Below are 24,528 nucleotides of genomic sequence, written 5' to 3' on the forward strand. Positions count from 1 at the left end.
GGGTATGAAGAACCAACAAGTACTGAGCACCAAATTAAGCTGTTAGAAAATAACAAATGCTGACTTACAGTGAAAATCAGACTTGGCAAAGGATATTAAAATAAACTGGGGGGGCAATGGAGTTACTATGCAGGAAGGATGGGACAGAGATTAAAGATAATCTAGGTACAGCCCAAAAACTGGGTAAATAGTCTGTGCCTCCCTTCAATCAGAGGAGATGATGTTGAACATGGAACAAAAGGCAGAATGGCTAAGGGAAATCAGGTTAGGAAAATTGCTAAGGAGCTTATTTGGTCTTTGGAGACCAAGTAATCATCACAGCAGAATTCTGAAAGAACAGGATGCAAAATAGCAGGTAAAGCAACTACTCCCAATAATTCTGCTGGGTCAATCCATTCTTAAGTGACCATACAATTGCAAAGAGGTTGCTGAAAGACTGAGTTTGCCAAAGAAACAGCTGAGATGAGGATAAGGGTTCTGTCTACAAACATATAATTGAATTAAAAACCAGAAAAGAGAAAATAATATTTTAGCTAGAGGGTAATGCTGACATAAGAGCAAGCAAAACATGAAGTTAGAAAAACATATCCGTTAGTGATAAATTTGCCTGGGGTGGGTAGAAGAGAGACCATTCCAAGTCCAGCAACAAATGGATCCATTCTTTCTGTTCTCTCAGACAGCAAAGGTTTCTGTTGAACATGCTGCCATGGCACAGTCTGAGTTCTGCCAGTTGTTATTTGAGAGGATGGAGGAAATGGAAAAGTCAAGCCCTGCCTGCTGTCACAGGGCTTGAAATCCCTACAAGGCTCACCCTCTGCTTAGGGAGTTGACTGTACCTGTGCTGCCCAGATTAGACACACTTACAGAAAAGCAACCATTTTCCCTTAATCAATTACTTTTTTACTTTAACAGAGTTTGTGCAGTTTGTCAGAATTAAACCAAACTACTGACAGAGTTGAAATATGAGAATAGAACAGAAGCATGAGTCTCTTCAGATAATTACTGTTATGCTTTTCAAGTTTCAAGTACATGAGATATTCCCTCCAAGGGTTTCACCAAACCTGAGTATGTTTTGTTTGTGAACTCTTGAGCCAGCTCTCTCTGCCACTGACACATCACTTGGATAAGTCCCTTTTCATTCGCTTCAACACACCCAGTTTAAATATCTGACTCATTTCACAAATGCACTTTAAGGTTTCTTAATAAAAAGCTTTGCAATAGTCCAAGAGAAAAAGGGTTCTGCAAGTAAAGAATAACGTTGACTACTGTATTTTTGGAAAACAGGAGAGCAGTGCCAATTAGCCTGCAGCAGTCTATGGTAAAATTCCCTATGCCCTACTAGGCAAGGTCACTGGAGTTGTATCTGCATGTTGACACAACCTTTTAATGCATATACCCATTTAAAATAATTATTTTGCTTGTCAAGCCATATCTTCTTCTTCTAAGTTCATTTCCACTGTGTAATGGATGGCTTGAAAGCCAATTTAATTCATTTTCATGATGCAATTTTCTCCTATGTCTACTATTTTAAGTGCATATAATATCTTTACTCCTTCTAAATGCATCGTATTAAGTAATAATTGCAAATATATATACCATAAATTTCAATTCTGTAATTTCTCCTTTCAGTCAGCTCTAATGTTTGTCATTTCTGAAAGCTCAGAAAAAATCTGTTGAATAAATATGCACTTCAAATGTTCTTCAAATCGACTGAACAAAGATATTTCATAGCTAACTTGCATTTATTTATCCCTAAAATCAATTCCATTTTTTGTTGAATCTTAATGGTTTTTTGCCTTTATAACAATTGATATGTAGTTATGCAATTCAATTGGATCACAGAATTTTTTTTCAAAGCTGGAAATGAAATTTTCTAGCATCTCTTTTCTCATCCTCAGAACATCATTTTGAGGTATTTGAAACACTACTACAAACCAAAGTTAGAGTGAAACAAGAAAATTTGGGATTGTGGGAAGGTCCAGAGCATCTGCTCTCCTTCTAACCCTGAAGCATGAAGGGCTCTGGAGGGATGCTGGGACATTGTCACCCTTACAGCCCATATGGATGAGGCTTCAGGAGCTGCATTTTGGACAAGGGTTCCTTGTTTGGTTTTGCAATCCTCATACAAAGTTCTTCCTGCTTATGCAAGACAGTTCTTTCAAAAGTTTCAATAAGAAGAAAATCCTTACATTTATCTGCTTTAAAATAAACAGCAACAAAACCCAATCTATCTTAAATCTGGCAACTTTTGAGACACTAAACTTCACAGACCCTTCCATCAAAGCTGTTTTTTCTGCAATTCTCTTACACAGAAAGGACAGGCTGTTTATCAACAGGTTTTTCATGCTCCATTTGAAGGTGTTCTGTACCCAACTATTTCAATCTAAACAAATTTAGCTTGATCACAATAAAATCTTCAGGAGAGGGTGGTGGTGCTTTCTACTTCCATTTAAATTATAGTTCTGCCTGCAAAGTGGCCATAAAAGCAGCAGGCAGGAACTTTATAAGTTGTTGTCTGTCAGTTATTTTCATGTAAAGTATACATTATTAGCAAGTTAAATTTGGGTTGGTTTCCCCAATCTGTCAGTCCTACCAGCTCAAGCTGACAATCAAGCAAAGTCCTTCTCATGATAATTACCTTTAATGAGGAATCCTCTAGCCCAACTGGTTCACTGACACTTGAGCATTGTTTCCTGCCAGTATTTTTTGCACAGCCAGTACAGACCAGAACTCAACAAGCAATGCCAATGACATACAAGAAAATGTTGAACCTGGTGTACTGGCAGCACATCTCCTCTGCTGGGCTTGCACACCAAAGAAAATAGTTAAAACATCAGTTTGAAAGGCAAGCAAGTAGCTGTGCCTTTGAATACACATAAATAACATACTGAGTAGGCGGTAATTTTACATCGAAGTGGGAGATGTTAGATAAAGTCTCTTCTCAGAGCAGCTTTTGAAATACCTGGGACTGAGTGCTGCTTTCACATTCACTTTACTCTGCCCTTTGCTGTACCCTTGTAGCACCTTCTCTTTACCCAACCTATGATAAAAAAATTCCCAGACAAGTAAGTTTTCAGGGCTTGAGAAGAGAAAATTAGACAATTAGTTTCATTTTTTTTTCTCTAAGAAGCAGTGTATATTTTAGTGCCTAATGTCTCACTTGTTTTCATTCACTTTTGGCCTTAAAAAGTTGGAAAGTTCTACATGGATTGTGCAGAGGTAACAGCATGACCTGAGCACAAGTAGAATGTTCTCTATCTGACACAATAAGCAGTTATTTTAAATAGGAAACAACAAACTGATAGCTGCTACTTAAAGAATGAAAAATGCGCTTTATAAAACACACTTTACCACCTTATATTTGTCTTATATCCAACCCAGTGGGCCAAACAAATGTTGATTTTCATTTAGAACACAGGTCTGGAATCCCTGCCAGTGTGAGACCAATATTCAAGCCCTCACGAGCAGGAGTGAGCTGATCCCCTCTTTTTTTTTTTCTTTGTTCATACAGGGTAACATACACTGTTCCTGCAATCACTATTTACTTTTGCTGTACTGCTATCTGCTTTTCACAACAATTTATGGAATCACATTACACAGCACTCATTGAGTCGCTAGGAAACACCCATAAATTCTGCTCTGATGAAAGACCACTCTGCCCCACATAATATCTGTGAGACATTTATGTTGTACCCACTCACATCCAGAAGTCAGCCAGTCCCTCATGCCTAAGTGATTGCTTTCAGAGCTAGATGAAACTGTCTTCCCCACTTCTCCAGATGCATGAATTTTTCAGCTTATTGCTTTTTTTGGAGAAAAGGGGATCAAAGTAAAGATGATGATAAATCTCTCTAATTCCATCCAGTATCAACATCTTCAGACATAAAGATGAAGAGCTTAAAATATGTTTGCACAAAGATTCTTTCAGCATTATACTGATCTGCAAGAAATGATATATGTACTAGTGTCAGAGCTGCAGAACTTTATAAATACACTTGAAGATTAAACTGTCAGTTAGTAGCAAATAATCCTAACATTTGCTAACACAGTCAACAGAGGACTGTTTAAAACAGACAGATTGTTATTTACAGCTGTGCCAGATGGGACAGTTTGAGAAATCTTTAACTGCTCTTTAGTTAACATTTAAAATATATTCCTCAAATATTTTTCAATTGCTGAGATTTTTATTTTTTGAGTAAAATTTATCTGCAAATATTTTTATGTTCTTGCTGTCGACTACAATTATATGTGCGTGTATATAAAAGACAAACTGCTTACAGAAAACTACTAGTGGAGCTCACAGAGTAGAAACATTAAATATTAATAAATTTATACATCAATTTCATACAAAGTGAGTGAACTTTGTGGGAAACCTGAGTGTTATTTACTGTAATACATTATTTTAGCATGATATTTATCCTGCACTATGCATTGGCAGGGAATTAGTGGCATCTGTGGTTCTAGCTTTCAGATAAATGGTTAATAACTAAACCACTAAGGAAGGGACATTGAGGTGGTGCTGTTTTGATTCAGTGTTATTTTCATATTTATTTAGACCCTACATCTCTCTGCTGTCCTCTTCCCCCTTTTGCAATATCCTCTAAGAAATGTAAAATGACTTTAACAAAAGATTTTAGCAGAATAGCTGGAGTGATGGAGCAGAAACCACAGCCTGCAAAGCTGGACATGGCTTAAAACTAAAGGAAGTGTTAGTTTTTCTACAAAGCCAGAAGTAATCAGTAAAATATGATTACAATGTTCTCATCAGACCTCCAGTGAGGCACTGCACATCTAGTTCATATTTGAGGAGGAAACTGTACTGTTTTACAAGTCTTCAGAAATTTTGTTAACAATGTTTATGTACAGGTCAAAACACCAGGGAATATTTCTATGTGTGTATTTTTTTCTCACCTCCAAAAAAAAGCACCTGAACTCCATCATTATCTCCCATTGCTCCTTGGAAATGATTCACCTCAGATCTTCACTAAGATCTCTGGGGACATCACAGCTTCAGTCTCTGGCTTGTCTGCTAAGACTTCTGGCACTGCCATCAATTATTTTTTGAGGAGCATCCCGGGATCCACTGAAAGCTGGGGAAGGCTAATTTTACATACACTGAAACATCCATTGTTAGCTTGGGCTGGATTTGAAGCATCAGCCTGGAGAAGAAGCTTTAACCACAATTCCCAGTTCCCTAACAACCTAGGGACAAGGGGGAAAAAAAAAAAGCACGGATAAAGGAGAAGATACAGGGAGTGAGCTTGTCCTTCCCCATGGTACACCAAGGCATGATTTTTCTGCAGTTCAGAATGCCAAAATCATGTCAGTAGGGGGTTTGGGATGCCAGGCTGAGGGGTGGAACAAGGACACAGGGGTTGATGATGCTAGGACTGCCCCAAGCACAGGGGCCAGACCCAGATCCAACCCCTTCCCTTCTAACCCCACAAAACCATGAAGCAACTCTCCTCCCTGTGGCTGGGCTTTCTTTGATCCTCCTGGCCTCACATATTCAAAGAGGAAAGAAAACAATTTTTGTTTTTAGATGCACATAACACATTAGTGCCGTGCACAATGTGCATAAATAGAACACCAAATTTTTCATTTTGATGCACACCAGTAGCTTATGTTTCTCTGGTGGCATTGCCTAAAGCATGAATTTTAGCACAGGAGCAGAACAGAGTCTTTGAATTTGCATTGGTATTTTATTGCATTTTGGATGTTTGTCTCAGAAAACCCAGTGAGAACTTGATCTAACCTTTTATTTATACAAGCAGTTTGGACAGTCACTATTTTATTAGCTGTTCAATCATTTAGCCTGTAGATTGTTTCTACTGTTATGTGTTGGAAACACAAATTGCAAGATTCTTATAAGGGTAAAGCAGTGTTTATTCAGTTTTGGTTTACCACAGGGGGTGGCACAGTTAGTCACCATTTTTATACACCCTATGGCTACAAAAAGTGGTTCTGCTGGTTTTGGTGGGTTTGTCTTTTGGGGTGGGGTTTTTTGTTGGTTTGTTTTAATATTTTGCAAATAAAAGTAGTCTCTATCACTCAGGAAGAATGTGGAGTCAGAAAACCCAGTAGACAAGCTGGAGAAATATAAGAATATTTCTTTTGCTTTATTTTCCAACTGCAGTAGCTCTAATGGCAGTGGTAGAAGCATTAACACATTGGATCAATAGCCAAATGAAATCTGCTGCTCTGGTCCTTTTTCACTCTTCAGTAGATGAACAGGGAAAAGGAGGAATGAGGAACAAAAAGTTTTTTAAAAATCCCTCAGAGACCTGAAAGATGAGTTTAAGTTCTCTTGTTCTCATTTTAAAATTCAATTTGCAAGATGATAAAGGCAGAGCTGTTTAGTCATGGTAATTTCAGATTTGGCACAGTCCTCTGTGTACTGTGTGCACAGATCAGGAAAGGTCTTTATCCTGTTTCCAAAGTTCTCACTTGAGATATTAACTAAATAACACATATTCTGTACTGGAGTTTAGCACACACCTTCAAAAAAGATGTAGTATTAGGGAACAGATCTTTTCCAGGACTGTGGAAATTGCAGCCAGTTACAGCAATTACAGAGAGTTCTAGAACAGTTATAGGCCCCCTAAAAAACCTCATTTTGGGGGGCAACTGACTGTGGTGAGGAGCTGCTGCTGAGCACAAGCTCTGCTCAGAGCTCCGAACTGACCCAAAATTAGAACCTCAACTATTTCACTCACAGAGGAATTTTCAGAGTAAAGGTGTGCAAAAAATCTATGAGCTACCTAGCACCTCCTCAGCCAGGTGGATTCTGGACTGCATGCTTAAGTATAAAAGAATTGCCTCACCCCCATTTCCTCAGAAGGAAAAAAAAAAATCCTAGCTTAGTAGGGGAGTTTTGCCAAGTGGTATTGCTGATCCACTTTAAAGCACACTAGATTTATCACAGCCTATTTTCAGCCCAGACAGATATTCATACAAAAGATAGTAATTCGCCAGCCATATAGTTTCTATAAATCTATATTTTTTATGAAGTTACATCAAATGGTGCTGTTGAGACAAGATTTTCATATGTAATTTAGAAACCTATCCAGGCAGGTCATCCCATACTCTCTTTGTAGCCAATAAAGAGGAGAAGAGAAATAAAAATCCTCTCATCTGTTTTAGACATTTTACTTTCAGATGTAAAGCACTGCACCCTAGAAAGACTATTGAACATAAAGAAAATGCAAAAAAGAAAAAATAACCTTATGGTTTATAGATCTTTGTATTATATACATCCAAAGAAGTACAACAGAGCTGGGGAAAGGTTTAGAGCAGAAGTGTTTTGAGGAGCAGCTGAGGGAGCTGGGGTTGTTTATCCTGGAGGAAAGAGGCTCAGGAGGGACCTTATCACTCTCTACTTCTCCCTGAAAGGAGGCTGCAGCCAGGGTGAGGTCGATCTTTTCTCCCAAGTAACAAGAGACAGGACAAGAGAAAACAGCCTCAAGCTCTGCCACGGGAGACTTATATGGATATCAGGAAAAACTTGTTAATGGAAAAGGTTGTCAAGCCCTGGAACAGACTGCCCATGGAAGTGGAGGAGTCACTCTCCCTGGAGGTGTTTAAAAGATGCAGATATGGAGCTCAGGGACATGCTTTAGCAGAGGACCTAGCAGTGCTGGGTTAATGGCTCGACTCAAGGGTCTTTTCAAACCTAAACACTTCCATGTGTTGACATTTACAGAAATTTCTCTCTGCCCTGGAACTTTGAAGGCTGCAGAACTAAGTTCCATTAAAAGTAGAAACTGCACCTCTTCTTTTAAATGGATGGATTAAGGTTATATAAAAATCATGCTCCTCTCACAATTGTGTCACTGGAAATGCTGTGTTAAGTTCCTCAAGTAAATGGGTTCTCTTACAGTAAAAATGTTCTCAGTCACAGATTGAGCTGGTTCAGAACACTTAAAGTGGAATGCAGATTTTGTGAACATTCACTCCTCCTAAATAAAATTATGAAAAAAAAAAATCAAGCTAAAAAGTTGATTTCAGGGAAGAGTAATATGAGAGAACACTACACTCAGCATAAAGGATGTCTGGCTAATCTGAAGAATTTTTAATTTCATGACATATTCTCTTCCAGATGTAGATACCTCATCCATGTCACTGTGTGATTTTTTTAGCTTCTAGTATTACAAGATTAATTAGTTGTTCGTCAACTGAGATGAATATATGACATACTGCAAGATGATATTGGCACTACTGTGGTTTTTAAATAAATTTCTGATATTTGATATTTGCTGGATCTCATCTCTTGATTACTTAGCTTCTTTGTTATAGTCCAAATTGTCTTTACTTGCATTACTCCTTCAGTAACTCCTACAAGAAATTCTTGACACACCAAACAATCCTTGCACAGCATTTCAGTTCACTATAAGCAATTTATTTTGGCACTTCAGATATTAATTTTCTATGCAGCAATTTATTCCCTAGCTTTCTGCACATTTGAATTTATACTGTTCTGGTGAAACTCTTAAATTTTCAGATAAACTTTTCTTCACAAGGCTCTGTTTGTCTAGTACAGAGAGCTGCCCACCTCCTTCTATTATCAATGCTTCTGAGTGCACATGCTCCACTGGCAGTAAAGATGTTTTTCAGCCAGTGCTATTTTCAGTCATCAAAACACTTTGCAAACATTGTCTTTGGAAGCTGCAAGGATAAGATTTTGGAGTTTCATTAGTGCCTTTCACTACAGAAACACCAAGGAGAATAGATACCACAAAGCTTCTGAAGGAGCACAGGGTTATGATTAGAAGACACTTCTCTCCAAATTCAGGCTCTGTTTGAATCATTCCTTGACAAGCTGTGCCTTGGTGACATACATCACACGTAGTAACAATCCTTTTCTAATGCATTTTTAAACTACGTAGGTATTGAAAACACGTTGGTGTAGAACGGGGCTGTTTGCCTTTTACGCGTCTCAGCGAGAGAAAAGCATCATCTGCTCTTCCCTCCATCTTCCCATGCCTCCTCCATCCCACAGTCTTTGCAGCATCCCTCACAGCTCAGCATTCCCTGAGAAGTGACTTGTGTTTGGTCCCTGCAAGCATATCAGATGTAGACTTGTGGGAGTCATGGTACGTAATCTTTTGGAATCTGTCACTATTAGGGAACAGAAGAGTGCCTTTCTGGTTTAGATATACCTACTCTACACATTGTGAATAATTTCAAGTTGTTCAATTATTATTTTCTTTGACTGTGCCATTTGTACATTTACCTCCGTCTTCCCCATAACTAAAAATTACCTGATAAATAGTCTAGTTACAGACAGGATATCAGGGCAAACTCTGCAATATTTTACTACAAAGCTATAGGAAAAAATTCCAGATCATCCTCTAGTATGGCAGCTTGGAGTGGTTTTAACACTGATTTTGTCTTTGAAAGCACTTACTCAGAAGAAAAATCAGGGATGAAATTGTTTATACAATCAGAATTTATTTACTTTACAGTATTTTTATTATATCCAAATTTGTGTTTGTTTTGGCTTTTACAAATTTTAAACACAGAAAAAAATTGTAGGTCTGAGTATTGTGTCCAACTTAATTACGTTAGTTCTGCCTTTTTATTTATGACTTTAATCCAAAAGAGTGGATTTGGCAACCAAACCCATGTCAGGGCTTGTCTTGCTGTTGTAACCAAGATCACCAACCTGCATGTGCCACACTTAAGGTTTATATGAGTCTCAGGAAAGTTTGGAGGTTTTGGTTGATCAATGAGCAAGATTTATGCTTTTATGCTTAAATATGACCTTGCAGAATGCTACCCAACATGACTGGAGTTCTTGGGTTTCTATGCCAAGAGGCAATAAAACGATCTCACCAAAAAAAAAGGGGGGGGGGAAGTATTTTACTGTTTAGGAGATAGAATTTTTTGATCACTAATTCCTGTTTTATTAGGGATGAATAACAAGAGTTTGTACTATTTCCATAGAGATTATGTCACAGAGATGGCCAAAAGGAGGAAAATCAGGTTGCACTGGTCAGTCAGCATTTGTCTGTGAGCTGCTGGTGTGATGCAGGTGTGGAAGAAGTTAATGACATCAGAAAATGCTGCAGGCGAGATAATTTTGGAAGAGAAAAAGACTGGTTTTGAAAGACTTAAACACTATTTGGACTCCCTTTCTGGTCATTTACATTCTGAAAAAAATAACCTAAGGTAGAATGGGCAGAGGAAGAAGAGAAAAATGGTTAAAGGACTGGAAAAGTTACAAGACCTTGGACAGTTTTGTCTTGCCAAAGCTGACAGGGGCAAACAGGTAGATAAGGGAAGATCTGTTTCAAAGACATCAGTAAAAATTCAAGTAAATACAAATTTGTAATGAATCAGCTGGAGGTTGGGCAAAGAAAAAAATCTGCTTTTATGTTTATCACCATGAAACTCTGGGTCAACCTTCCAGACAAAGCAGCTGGGACAGGAAATTCTTGCTGTTTTAAAACAGGGTTCAATCACATTTTGCAGGGATTTATAAACCTAAGAATTACTGCAGACAGAAAACCAAGTCTGTGCTACAGGTTCTTGAATTGTTGGTGCAGCAGTACAGCCAAAACAATTACTATTAAAAAAAAAAATTATACCTCTACTGCATTAAGCCTCTGCACCAGAATTTCTTTTGTTTACCTGCCAAGAGCAAGAAAGTTCTTTCCACCTTTGACACATCATTTGTTTTCCAAGGTTTTTTTTCTCCTGGCCCAAATCCTGTGAGATTAAGTCTAGAGCATCTTTCAGCATTCAGCTTTATTGGCCCAAAGCTGGCCTCACTGACTGGCTGCAGCTCCAAACAGGCTGCAAGCAGCACATGCCAGCTTGGCTGCCAAAATTCAGTCCTCAGGTCTAGGGGCAGCAGCTCCTCTCCACTTCCCTCAGGCTAAGCCAAACCATTTCAGCACCAGCGGAGAAAAGCAAAAAGCTGAGCCAAGTAAAAATAAAAGCAAAGGGAAAAAAAGCAGTCCACTCCCTTTAACATGAGAGAAAACATTTTTGGACCTCTGGACAATTCTTGCATCATATTATGTAATCCTTCTAGTACTTAGGCTTTTACAATATCTTATTTGTCCATGGCTTCTATCAATTGAGCACATACGGCCTGCCTTGGTAACAGCATTATCAAGCAATTTGCTCCTGGACTGCTTACAAACATGCAAAGTAGATGTTTTCCAGACCTCCAGAACCAGACACCTGTGGTCAAACAGCCTGTGCGTGCAGGAGGCTGGCACAGGTCTTCCAAACCATTAATAGCATTTGAAAGAAATTTAATCCCGTAAAACAAACAGTTGTAGATGTGGGATGTACGTTGATGTAAGTGCTCTGAAACAGCAGTTGAGCTCTTCTGAAGCTGATAGTATTTACCTCAGGCAGGAGCACTTTTCAAGCTCTGTTTGAAAATAATTGGCAGCATGGCCTATATAACTTACTCAGAGAATTAGGTTGCTAAAACACAGTAAGACACCTGCAATTTCCTAATACCCTTCCAGCTCAGCATCTAATTTGAACACCTCCCTCTTGACCAGCAGCTCTGGCTGAAAACAAACTCCTGAGACCTTTTCCTGCTTAGAATAATGCATTCGAGTACTCACCGCACAGAGAGCCCAGTGAGCTTCTTCCTCTCCACTGATGGCTCTTACAGCCTTGGCCTCTCCCCTGCTTCACTTTGCAACTTCCCCTTCTCCAGGTAGCTTCCAAAAAGCCACCTGGCCCCAGCCAGTCCCCTGACCTCCCCTCCCAGCCCATTCCATGACCTTTCTCTGCACATTGCTCTCAGGATTAGGCAATTGGATCCATCCAATCCCAATTGGATTCAGCTGGAGCTGATCTTCTTACATGAGTCAACGTGTGAAGCAGGAGGGAATGCACTCAGCAGACTATTTTATCATGCTATTAATAACTGGAATTGTTTTAACTGAACAAAACATGCTGCAGGATGAGTAGGCAGCAATGGTAACTATTATCATTTGCACTATTCATGTGCAGTGACAAGGCAGTATGACCTAACTGCAGCTTTCCTGTAGTTCAGCTATTATACATATCACAGCTGTGATTTCCAAGAATGGCCTTGGCAGTTTGGACATGCTGCTGCCAAAAATAATATGTGAATTGTAAGTTCAGTGTCACAGCCAGCTTTAAACATTTATTCATCCTCTGATTTTGTTTACTAAGATCTAAGATCTCTGCTTTTACTTTTCTGTAAGCACAGTCTTAGCTGAAAGAGAATCTTGGGGATGTATGCAGGAGGATTTCTTCTCAAAATAGGAATAGACCAAAAATGAAATCACTCTACCATGTAAATGGAGGATTGAATTCCAAATAAAAGCAGAATTAATATGTTGATTGAAAACAAACGGGGGGAAAAGGAAAAAGAAAACAGCTATACCCCTTATTTAATAATGGCTTTTCATTACAGTTTTCAAAGTGTGATCCCCTCTAGCCACACATTGTGGTTTAAAAAACGTGATGAAGCTCCCCAGGTGTGGGAGTTACAATAAAATACAATATAAGCCATCAAGGAAAACCATATATAGATAGATATCCACGAATCAAAACAGAGGAAGATGATCTATGTAATCATTTACACAGGGCTGTTGTACCTTACGATTTCTCCTAAGTATCACTCACTGTAATACCAGAGATTAGTTTTCTCCATAGAATAGTATTTTAGAGGCAATCATATACCAATTAGTATTAACTAAGATCATAAAAGATGAAGTATTGTATAGGAAGCAACTCTCTAGGGTGAGAAACATTAAAGCATCTGTCTGCTTAATGGGTTGAATCATGTCTAAGCACTCAAGCCCACCCTGCTATCAGCATCCACACAGGCAGTCTCTTGCATCCTGCAGGTGCACTCAGCCTGGATCTTTTCCTGCTTCCTGGAGTTTAGTAATGGAGCCTGAAACACTGATTTCAGACATGCCTCTGCAAGAATTTGGACCATGTTACACAATGGGTCTCCTGTTTCCACATGTTGCTGATCCTTTTTAAATTCAAGATGGACAAATGTGTTCAAGCTAGGGAATCTGGGGGAAGCTGTGAGCTAGGTACATCTATTGATAGGTCCTTCAGCTCAGAAATGTTCTGTCCCCTTCCAACAGTCACATCCTGGAGATCAAGATTGTTCCTGCACACTGCAAGAGCATCCTTGGTGCACTTGTCACCTTGTCATCAGGGGAAAACAAAAACAAAAACAAACAAACAAAAAAAAAAAAAAGGGGGGGGGCGGAACTGGAAAATGAAACTGGAAAATCTACAGATCATAATCAATGATAACAATAGGGAAGGAGACTAAACAGGATCTTTGGTAGAGGAATTTGAGCCACCAGCAGTCCTGGAGAAACATCCAGAAAGCAACAAAGAGCTGACAAGAAATGTCACAGTCCTGAGCCAGGCCAGCCAAACCCCTCGAAGAGGTGACAGAGGGTGCTGATGCCCTCGGTGGCCTGACAGGGAACCCAACCCTTCTGTGGATAGAAAGGCAGCTCAGGGACAGGAGAGCAAAGTGCAGGAGTAAGGCAGTTCTCATATATGCAGATACTGGAGGAATGGGGTGAGAAGATGGATCAGTTTATTTGCAGAAGATTCTAGTGTCAAACCCAGTAATTTGGAAGAAGATCAGCCGGCGGGTTGGACTGCATGCTGTGCGGAAAGCAATGAGGAAGATGAAAGGGAAAATAGTAACAAGAAGAAGCAGCAGCTAATGGAATCAATTTCTGAAAACGAGCCTAAAGAGTCAGAGATGCATGTCCCTGCCATGGAGAGGTCTAAATGTGTGTAGGAGGAGAGTGGGGGTGGGAGTTCATGCTGGCAAAAGTTGATATCAAATACTGACTCTGTCTATTGTCTAAAGTTGTTGAAACCCCATCCTAAAGAAAGCATGCTTTTACAGAGATACTCTTTTAACAATTTCCTCCCTTCAAACTCCGAACAAAAAAAATTCAGGAAGAAGCTTTTTAAAACCATGATAGAAGTAAACACATATAATTAAAAGGTGACTGTTAAAGCAGGTATCACTTGAGTTTATTTTCATTTTCTAAATTCGAGAAGCAGTGTGAAATCAGAATATAGAAAGCTAGAGAGAAAGAGCTCAATGCTAGAAGGTCATTTAAACAAGGAGCTTCTTCCAAGATGTAAAGCCACTTCAGTATTATGTAATCCCAGTCACTCAGCAGCGTGTCAGAGACCCATTCCATTAACAGATATCCCTCCAGACTATACCAATACCTGAAACGCTGAAAAACACTTATTTATGCTTTTGTACTTTACAGTGATCACAAAGAAAAGCCTTCCCTGCTTCTAGGTGTTAGGTAACAAATTCCACCCAGTTTTGTGAAGCAATCTCTGCCACAGATGCTGTTGTGAGCCCACAGAGCAGAGTCACAAATGCTGGGCCTTATTTGCAGCCATGTAATCCTATTGCTTCCTGAAGAGAAAGCAACACAAACGATGGAGATCAAAAACACTTTGTGGCAGAGACCCAGATCCCTAGAGACAAAAAACAGCAGAATAAATGCTCTGAGTCATGAAATAGCCAAAAGGACAACTACTGAAACGAGGTAAAGCTGAAGTCTGACAGAGTTTGGGGTTTCTGGCAACAGTGAAGAGGTTAAACAGTCAAAAGAAATCTTGTTAAACACCTGTTCCCTCTGTTTCCTGCTGCTGCATCCAAATGTTAGTTAAAGTCTGTTCTCTCCTTAATTAGTTTTCAGGTTATAATATCACGTCACCCTCACAGTCAGTATACCCTGCTTCTCCTTTTATTCAACCTAGAAGCAACTCTGCTTTTAGTGAGAGCTGGAGACTCTTGGTGTTTCAGTCATATACAAATATATGCACAGGCACAGATATAGATACAAATATATATCAGTATAGATACACCTAATACCTTGGTATGTATTTTCTTCATGATCTACAGTAGCTGATAATTTTTAATGTGCTATTCCCGTGTTTGTGAATGATGAGGACCAATATCTAGAAATTTTAAGACACACAATCTAAAAACATTTACCCTCTAAAAAAAAAAAAAATCAGCTGTGTCCTGTCTTCTGCTGAAAAACAAGAGAAAAAGAGGCAAAAAAGCTGCACTGATCTCAGGATGCTGAAGTTTGCCAGGTCACTTAATCAGGCTTCAGATCATTTACTGTGAACATAAAGGAAAGCTGTAGCTTTCAGTTTTTCCCTCAGATTTTGAGAGGGCATGGGTTAAGTCAGGGTGTACCCTGAAGACAAGAAGGAGGATGGGGATGAAGAGAGAAGCCTTAGGAAACTGACTTTGGCTTTTGTCTCTTCTCTCACGCCTTCTCCCTCCCCTTCTTCTGCTCATGTTTGTTCTTCTCACTCTGAGCAGCCTCCCTTGAAACTCTGCTCCTACTGTCAGCATCCTGCATTTACCCTGCCTCTACCTACCCTCTTTCCAAACTTTCTGGCACATCTGGAGCCACCTGCTCTTTTTTGTCATCAATCTTTTCCTTAACCTGCCAAGCAAACACGTTAGGAGGCAAAAATAAACATAATTATTGAATTCCCATTGCCAAGATCCTTAACTGGAATCTTTGCCTGAAGTGCAGCCTTCACCAGAGTTCAGCAACATCTTCCTCATTCAAAAGCAGCCATTTGCTAGTAGGTTTTGTCAGCAGAAGTCCTAAAGGTCCTACACCAACCAGCAATAAATCTTAGCCTTCAGATCAGCGTCAACTATAAGCATTCACTAAGTTGGCATTACAAATTATATGTTCATTTTCCAAGTCTGCCAGTGCTGGAGCCCAATAAATTCCATTTGGCTGCCCTGCCTTCCTTTCTGCTCTACCACTATCCTCCCCTGTGACTCTCCCTCCCAAATCTGGGCCAGACCAGACCTTCATCCTTGGGATCAAGGATTTCAACTGTCTCCACCACTGACACACCTTGAGCGTATTCTGTTTCCACTGTTTCTGTCCCCAGTACTAACCCAGCTTTGATCACTGCAGAGACCTTTCCCCCAGCAGAAATCTTCTCTGTTCAACCAGCCCCGTGGGTCCTGTGGTAATTAAGAATAAACCTAATTCCTCAGGCTCTTGGACCACAAATCATAAACCCATACCAGTATTAATCACATCCATGCAGACCATGGCTAGTTATGAGCCATTTGCCTCATCTCCAGCATTGCTCATCCAAACTTTTCTTCTGGGGAATCCTCCATACCCTGAAGGTTATGGTTGAGCTGAGAGCTAGCAATATCCCTCTCTCCTGTACAACACTGTTCCATCGTTGTGGCATTGCTGTGCCCTCTTTCCTGTCTCTTGCCATGGCACAGTAGCTTGAGAACGAGCCCAGCAGGGCAGAAGAGAATCTTGGCTCACGTCACTCCTTCCCAGGCAAGGAAGAGCAGCCAAGGGTGCATTTTTCCAATCCTTCTTCATGTTCCAGTCCCACAAGCAGATCAGGTGCTGTCAGAAGTGGGAACAGCAGCAGTAGTTAGGAGCAGCCTCGGGGCAATCACAGCCTTCACAGGAGCCACCCTGGGGCCAGTGCCAGACCTCTTTTGCTTCACATGAAGTGAGATACAACAGCAACCATCAGCTTGCATGTCCCCTGTAAACACACAGCCAGCTGTTTGAGTCTTGACAGGGGCCACATTGGCTGAGAGGCTTCAAACAACAGGGATTGTCCTAAAACCCTGGGATCTTTCCTGTTTCAATCTCCTTGCTTAGGAGATTTGATATTTTAAGGCTGCTATTTTCCTTCCGGCTAGCTGAGCTTGCAGTTCTGCCTCAACTCTCCAGTCAGGATAATGAGACATTTGGTTGTACCTCACCAAGGTACAACCTCAACCTTCTGGCTGAGGTTGTACCTTGCTCCGACACTGGAAACTATTTTAAGAGGTAGGAGAAGGGTTTTTAGGAAAGGGAAGCATTACTCATGATAGACAAGTAAGCAGCTCTGTCTTCAGAAGCCAAAGGGGAGGATATGAGCCTCAGGTTTAGGACAGGAAAATAATGAGATGAAACACTTATCTGCCTTTCCATTATACAGCCAGTTTTCTTAAAAATGTTTTTTCTCTGAGGGAATCTGAATATGAAACTCTGAGATGTTCTGCTAATTGCATTCTTACCTCACAGCTTTTATCTAAAATTTTGCAGCATCAAGTCTTGGCTTCAAATTCTTGAACTGTCTATAAACAATAGTGGAAAATTTACAGTGGAGTGAGCACAACAGAATTCTCATAAAAATATAAAACAAAATATTCTATTACTCCCCTCCCAAAAAATGCTCTATGGGCACTTCTATATTTTCAGTATAAAATTGATTATCTAATCTTCTTCACAAACACTGTGTACTTAAAATCCATTTTTCCATTTTAAGATGTTCAGATTTTGAAGACTCATCTTGTTTCTACCTCTACATTCTTGTCATTTGCAATGTAGAGGGATGCTGAGAACAATGAAAAATTTGTTTTCTGTTTTCTGGAAACGACTGAAAGAGCCTGTTTAAATTATGGTTACTTACAGCAGCTTTGCCTACCGTTATCCCCTCCACTGCACACCTCATTCCAGCCTCTTGTTCTTCTCTGACCTCTCCTTGCCTACCCTCTGTCCTTGCACCTGGCAGGGGGGTTGGAACTCAATGATCTTTAAGGTCCCCTCCAACCCAAGCCATGCTAGGATTCTGCTGAATGTCTGATTCATTAGTAGGATATGGCAGGAAATGTCATGTCACTGGTATTTGTCTGCTTTGGAGAACATCTACCACCTTGACAGATTGTGTGGATTTTTCCATTAAGGGAGGAGCAGACTTACTTATTTAAAAAAGGACTTTAACCCATTGTCACTACTTATAGCTTCTACAAGGCAGGTACTTAAATAGTAAGAAGTTTCAGGTCCTAAAACTTTCTAACAAGCTGAAAGCACTTCTGCAGGTCTTGTAGTCAGACCAGTACCTCCTCCTCTCCCTCCCCTTATTGTTAGATGCTCAGTTTCTCAGAAGTGTTATACATGGTAAATTGATGAGCTGTATCTTGAAAATTCCCAACTTTTCTATAATATACATCTTCTCCAGAGAACTGGCAAGCCTAAAAAGTTCAGCTGCAAATATGTCAGCCTGAACCAAAGAAGCGCAGATTGAAGGCAGTGACTCACTAGCTCGCGATGGAGCAGCTTTGTGCACTCAACTTTTTCCCACATTAAACAGTTCTAGGAGAAAAAGTTGTGGGGCTGGAGGCTATTTTGGGGGTTTTGCCTATGGCTAGACTTCCATTACATATCAGCCTCTGGTTTTGTACAAAATGAAGTAAACCTAGTAAACCTTTTCCACAAAAAAAAAAGAAAAAATATATATTTAATAAACTCCTTAGTCTACCATCAATTTCTTCTTGGAATTTGCCAAGACAGGCTCAAGTGTGCACAGATACCCCCACCAACTCAAAGAAGGAAAAAAGAAAATTTCTGTAGAGAGACTGATCTGACATGTATGTGCATTTCTTTAAGCCTGGAGAAACTGGATGAGGTGCAATTGACCACATTAAAAAGTTTTCTGGTTTCTGATCCACAGTGAAAGAGAGCACTGGCAAATTTCAAATTTTTCCACAGAGAATAGATAACAGATAGTGCAGCTATCTCAGCAACTGCAGCAAATGAAAAATAATGTGGTTTTACTCATAGCAAAAGTCAAGCTATTAAGAATTTGCAGCCTGTAGCTGGAGAGGGAATGAACGAATTGTTTTTGTCTGAGAATAAATAACAGCAGCAATGGTCTGTGACTTACACTGGAATACAATAATTACCATGCTGGATCATATTTGTACCTCACCTTTAATCAAAAGCAGGCAGAATTCTAAGCTGGTCACTCCAGGCTGGAAAAGGACAAGCAAGAGAAGGGCATTTCTTACATTTGGTACTAGAAGCTGAACTGTGTGGGTTTTGAGCCCTTAATGCATAATTTTAAAACTGAACCATACTGTGAAGTGTAGGTATTTTTAATTGATAGAAAGATATGGATTAGTACACGACTCAGCAAAAGACTTTGGAGAGCTTGTCCCTGAAAATGTTTTAGAAAAATCTACACATCTTTACCTAAATCTGTGGTCTCTCTATTTGACATTTTTTTTTATCCTCAATGTAAAAGAAAGCTGGCTATTTCTCCCTCCACTGTCTTTTAAAGAGAAATGCAATTACTTTTGTGCAACTTTCAGGTACAAAGCCAAAATAAAGAGTGCACAGTGTTTTCAAAATTTCCTTATTCCTATAGCATTAAAAATTGATTTCTTCATAAAACAAGTGCTACTTTTTTCTCATTTAATTACAAACCTCTCTACAATGTTCTCAAATACATCAACAGAAAACATTCTTTGTGCAGAACATTAGAAGTGATTTATAACTCCGTATTAAAATGATGTGCTTAAGATGTAATCTCAGCCAGGCTGCCAGTGAATTTTCCTAAACTGATCCAGCTTGTGGGTATGGCTTCAAGATTGGAGTGCTGAAACAAAATGTAATTTAGCAGAAAGGAGAGCAATTCTTTATGCATCACTATTAAACACATCTGTTTCAAAAGGTACCTCTGTAGTGGCATCCTTTGGAGCTGCATTCATCAGGGCCTCACAAACACCAGGCAATTTTGGAAATATTGAGCAAAAGTTGAGATTCTTAAATTGACTTTAATTGACAGCAACAGTGCAGGATAATATAAACATGGCCCTATTTATGTTAGTCCTACAGGCCTTCTCTGGAAAAAAATATTATCAGCACCTTTAGTGGGCTCCAGCTCTATCCATCACCATTTCTGTGTTCCACACTAGAACTCTTCCCAAAATCTCTTCCAGCAGCAGCACCTGCATCAGGCAGAAAGGAATTAAATAATCTGAATGTGTTTCTGTGAGCCAGCATGATGTCCAGCACCCCAAACTCTGAGAGTAAAGATGAACCAACACAAAATTGTCTGTCTCCCAGTCAATTGCCAAGCCACTGATAAAGCTCATGGCAAGATTTCCTTTCTGTTTCCAAGCACTTTGTCTCTATTAAGCCTTGCATCACCACATTGAAAGAGAGTGACAGTTTCAGGAAAGCTTCATCCATATGATAACTTTGCTAAAAGAATGTTAAACAGGACTAAGGTGCTGCCTGCTCCAGAGACATGACCTTTTGATATGTAAGACTTTGCTCTGTGAGAGAGACAGCACACACAGCCTGCCTGATATACCTTATGTTGCAAGAAACAACATAAACATTTTTTTAATTCCATACTTAGTCCTCTGTCTGTTAATCCCTGGTTTTTCTCACTAGAAACAAATAAATGACATGAAAACTAATCCTTTTTAGCAACACAGCTTTTGCAGAGAGATACTGGTGTACATCATAAACTTAGATGACCAAGAACCAGTATGTTACACCAACAAGTCTATTAATACAGCAAAAATTGTTATTTTCCTTTAATTCTGAGAAGACTGAGGCATTTCATTATTTCCTTAGCTAAATCACAGATTGTACTCCAAATGACTTTGAAAAAGGTATTTTTATCCCCCAAACGAGAGCCCAAAATTTATCATGGGAGAGACAGACAGAGATGAGGAATTGTGGTTACAACTTTGTTGGCAGAGAAGGAGGTAGCTTTACTGCATATATCTTTATCTTTATTAATTAAAAAACCTTAATTTCTCCTTGAAAATGAATTTCAAGCTTTATTTTCAGTCTTAATCAAGAAATCATCCTTTTCAGTTTCCTGATCTGTCAAGGTTTGACAGACAAGTCCTGAAAATTGTGACAAAACTCTGCGGTTTCCATTAGATGTCTGAAGATAATTAAATTCATTCTAGCTTAGCTTTACCACTTTTTGGAACTCTTGAATCACTTTTGATCTTATTGCAAGGCCCGAAGAATGTAGAATTGTTTTTTAAAGCCGACAAAGGGGCATTTTCAATAAATTCTTTCCTCTACTTATGCAACTCACTGAGGGCATGATCCATACAGGAAAGTGTAAAGCAACTGACTGCTTGGCTTTGCTTCTTGTGTCTTCTCTCCTTAGACTTCAGCTTTTCAAACAATACTAGGCTTGGTGTAAAATGTCCTTCCAAATAGTTCACGGCCTTAGGTGGGAACTTTCAGGTTCTTTATGATATAATATTCATTTCCATGAGAAAAAATTCTCTCAGTCATGGTTAATCAATGCCTGGGAGCCTAAATGGTTATAAATATTGTATCCATTTCTTTGATTTATGTTTCATAATTGATTCATCCCGAAGCAAAAGAGAGGGGAATGCACGCTGACATAATTTTGTTGTAATTCTACTCAAGTTATGTAATTCTTTAACCTTATTAGTCAAACTGGTACCATTTTGTCATTAAGTAATGATAATACTCATAGATGGGTAGGGCTTGCTTAGGTTACCATTGTTACTTCCATACTCCCTGGAAGCACTTGTGTGGTGTATGTGACAATACAGTCACAGCACTCAGAAGTTTACAGTTGAATAGAAACAACAAAAATGTCATTGAGGAGAAAGAAACTATCCCAAAAGTGTAATCTGGCATTTATTTTGGAGTTTAGAAGAGATTCCTTTTTGCAACTGCACCTTCCCTGGTGCTTTATGAGCCAACTAACTCTATGCAGTCCTCATGGCAGACATGGGTCTTTAGGAACAATGTACAATAAAGAAATCACTCTTTCATGCTGCTCAACAACCAACAATTTTCCCTTGCCACAAGATGAGGATAGATGTGGGAGGCAGACAAACTTCCTGGTGCAGGAGAGGTAGGCAAAAAGCATCCATAGCCTGAACCAAGACAGGCCAGGCAATCTCATCTTTGTGCTTCTCCTGCCCAGCCCTGCTTTAAATCCTCATCTGCAATTAGTGATGACATGTTTCTAATCCTCTTCATACAAGCCATCAGAGGATTGAAACTTCATATAGAAAATGTCAGGGGAAGAAAAATACAGAATAAAAATCCTTCCTTCTTACAAAAGCATTAATACCAAAGAAGGAGGAACTAAAAATAAAAAACAGACAGACTGCATGGGAAGTTTGTTTAGAACTAAAAAACTCCAGAAAAACAATTGGGCTTTTGCCCAGCTTATTGCTGTTCCTTTGTGGGATTGAGATCTTGTTTGAGGGTGCAGTTTATGCCTGCAAAATTTCATATTGAAGTAGTTGCACTTGTGAGTAGGTATTATCTTCTTTAGGTAATAAAAGAAATAATGATAACAATCAGATTTGTTTCTAGAATTGAACAGTAGCTTAAAAATTGTCAACAAGAATTACTCACAAAACCAACCATCCTACATATTTAACTCTCCATTTTGCTGCCACCTTCTAGATTGCAATGGTTTCTTTTAATTTCATGGCAATGAACACTGGAAAGGCATAATTTATTTATACACAGATGATGTCACATAATGCTTCATTCTCCACAATATTTATCGTGCTCAGATAAATGTTGCTATTAATATTGTTATCATCATCATCATCATCATCATCATCATCATCATCATCACCATCACTCCTATACAGAGGAAATACATTTTGAACATATTTCTCTTTTTTTCACTTGTGGCAGGGAGTTTTTGACATTTGAGCATCAGCTCTTTCTTCTTATTTTATGCATTTGCCCTCTGGCCATTGTCAACCCCTGCAGTCAGAATAATGAATTCCTCTTTATTGCACTGTCAGTGTGCTGTCATTATTGCAGACTTCTTCTCCTCTGGAAGGCTGTTTGGTAAGTTATTTCTGAAAAGATATACCACATATGTGTTTGGGATTTATAGGACTGTACTGATCCATCATTTTCTGGAACATCCAATGCAGCCACTGTAAATTTAAAGAAACAGAGAATTCTCATCTGGCTATGGATGTCAAGCCATCCCAGGGAGTATTATCTGCTTCTAACTCCTTGCCACTTTTGTACAGGAAGCACCAACTCAGTTCATGATCACAGAGAGATTTCCATTTGCCTTTGCAGTAAGATTTTAATTTTCTTCATGCCACCTTCACTTCCTGCTGGCTTTTGAGAAGAGAAAAATTTGTGTGTGATCTTGAACTTAGGTCTTCTGCATGATAGGAAATGATGCTGTCAGCTGAGCTTTTAAAACAGCTGTTAGATTCATGGAAAGCTGGTTTTCCCCCATAGTTATTCTAATGCAAGATACCATTTTAAAAAGTCTTATTTAGCATCCTCCACACAGTAAGAAAGTCACTTCCAGTCTTCTCATGGAATTGTTGCAGATGCTATTTTTAACCACAAAAAAATGCTTGCCTTCCACACATCTCACAGGACTTTTCCCATTGTGTTTCACAAGACCAAAGCCCTCATAATATCAATGTCTTTGCTAGGAAAGGAGGGCTGGGATTGAGATTTCTGACTTCTAATTACTTGGCAGACTTCAACCTGACATAATAATATTCAGACCTGAAGCAGGAGTACCCTGACACTTGAGAAGCAACAAAAAGAACAAAGGTGCTTCAGAGATGGAAGCAGGTCCAGAACTACTTCTGCTGGACCACCTTCCTAGAGGAAGCTGCTGCCACACAGAAACTGAGGCTGCTGGGATTTTGAGCAGATGTGAAATGATTTCATATTGGGTAAAAAGAGGTTTGGGTTTTGTTCAGAAATATTAAGTCCTCATATGTACAAAAAAACTCAGCTAATCCGTTAAAAGCTTCGCTTCTGTTTATTAAACAAAACAGACTTCATACGACTTTGGGGAATTTGCCCATTTTTTTGTTTATATGGGGATGTTCTACCATAGGAAAAATTACTCTGATTGCAAATTATCTACCAATTTATCTACTTACTTCCAAGAATCCTTATTTCTGCAGTTTTATAATTACTTCCTCTCTGTCCTCAGTTTATAGGAACTCCTACTCTAAACCCAGCCTCAGTTACTCATTGAACATTACCTGGGATTTTTGGATGACCTTAGAAAGTCTAAAGAAAGCACAATTCCATATGAAAATTACTTGCCAGCACTGTTGGATTCATCTTGGAGATGTCTGTTCAGTTCCTGTGCTGATCCCCTAGGTCCAGTGTATTTACATTTTAAGTAAGCTGAAAATGATAAGGTAAAAATAATGAAATTATAACAATAATGATAAATGATGAGGTAAAACAGGTAAAAACGAGGAGGTAAAATCTATACAGCCGTATCATTAGCAAGGACTTCCACATCCTTTCTTCCTTCCCATCCAGACAAGGTCTTCACAAGAGCTTGTAGGCAGCTTGCAAATCTGCCAGCACAGGAGTGCCTGGCAGCACTCTAAACTAGAAAACAAAGAGCAAATAAATGATCTAAGCACCCAGTGGGCCTCCAAATCCCCTTCAGAGGTCACTCTCCCCATCCAGACAAGAATGAAGTCATTGGATGGCAGTGCCAACAATGAAATTCTTGACTATATAAGCATATACACCTCAGAAATATTCATTTTTGCATTAGAGGACCAGGAGAGGGAAAGGGAATGCAAAGAGCCAGATGCTTGCGAACACATTGGAGCTGAAGACGAAAATGTGAAGATGCAGAAGGTGGAAGGCAAGGAGGATGGGAAAAGGACAGACTGCAGGGGTA

The 24,528-nt window shown here is 39.3% G+C and overlaps 1 protein-coding gene and 2 long non-coding RNA genes across 6 annotated transcripts in view; 1 reads left to right on the forward strand and 2 right to left on the reverse strand.

The window, feature by feature from the left end:
- LOC146445534 (uncharacterized) overlaps positions 1-11,729 on the reverse strand; it is a 36,340-nt gene extending 24,611 nt beyond the window's left edge. Inside the window, exon 1 of the long non-coding RNA XR_014855308.1 lies at positions 11,589-11,729. This is a non-coding gene — a long non-coding RNA (uncharacterized LOC146445534). The remainder of the gene's footprint in view (positions 1-11,588) is intronic.
- Positions 1-24,528, forward strand: part of HTR1F (5-hydroxytryptamine receptor 1F) — a 104,595-nt gene that overhangs the window by 21,687 nt on the left and 58,380 nt on the right. The gene's annotated exons all lie outside the window — the stretch shown is intronic.
- Positions 18,470-24,528, reverse strand: part of LOC146445536 (uncharacterized) — a 65,177-nt gene continuing 59,118 nt past the window's right edge. For 2 of the 4 annotated variants that reach the window (XR_014855304.1, XR_014855300.1), the window contains exons 5-7: positions 23,927-24,227; positions 19,725-19,807; positions 18,470-18,829 (exon numbers count right to left, since the gene is read on the reverse strand). This is a non-coding gene — a long non-coding RNA (uncharacterized LOC146445536). The remainder of the gene's footprint in view (positions 18,830-19,724; positions 19,808-23,926; positions 24,228-24,528) is intronic. The other 2 variants (XR_014855302.1, XR_014855303.1) reach the window with 2 other exon arrangements.

Source organism: Lichenostomus cassidix, chromosome 1, assembly GCF_008360975.1.
Source record: "Lichenostomus cassidix isolate B80296 chromosome 1, HeHo_3.0, whole genome shotgun sequence".
In the NCBI taxonomy this organism is placed as follows: domain Eukaryota; kingdom Metazoa; phylum Chordata; class Aves; order Passeriformes; family Meliphagidae; genus Lichenostomus; species Lichenostomus cassidix.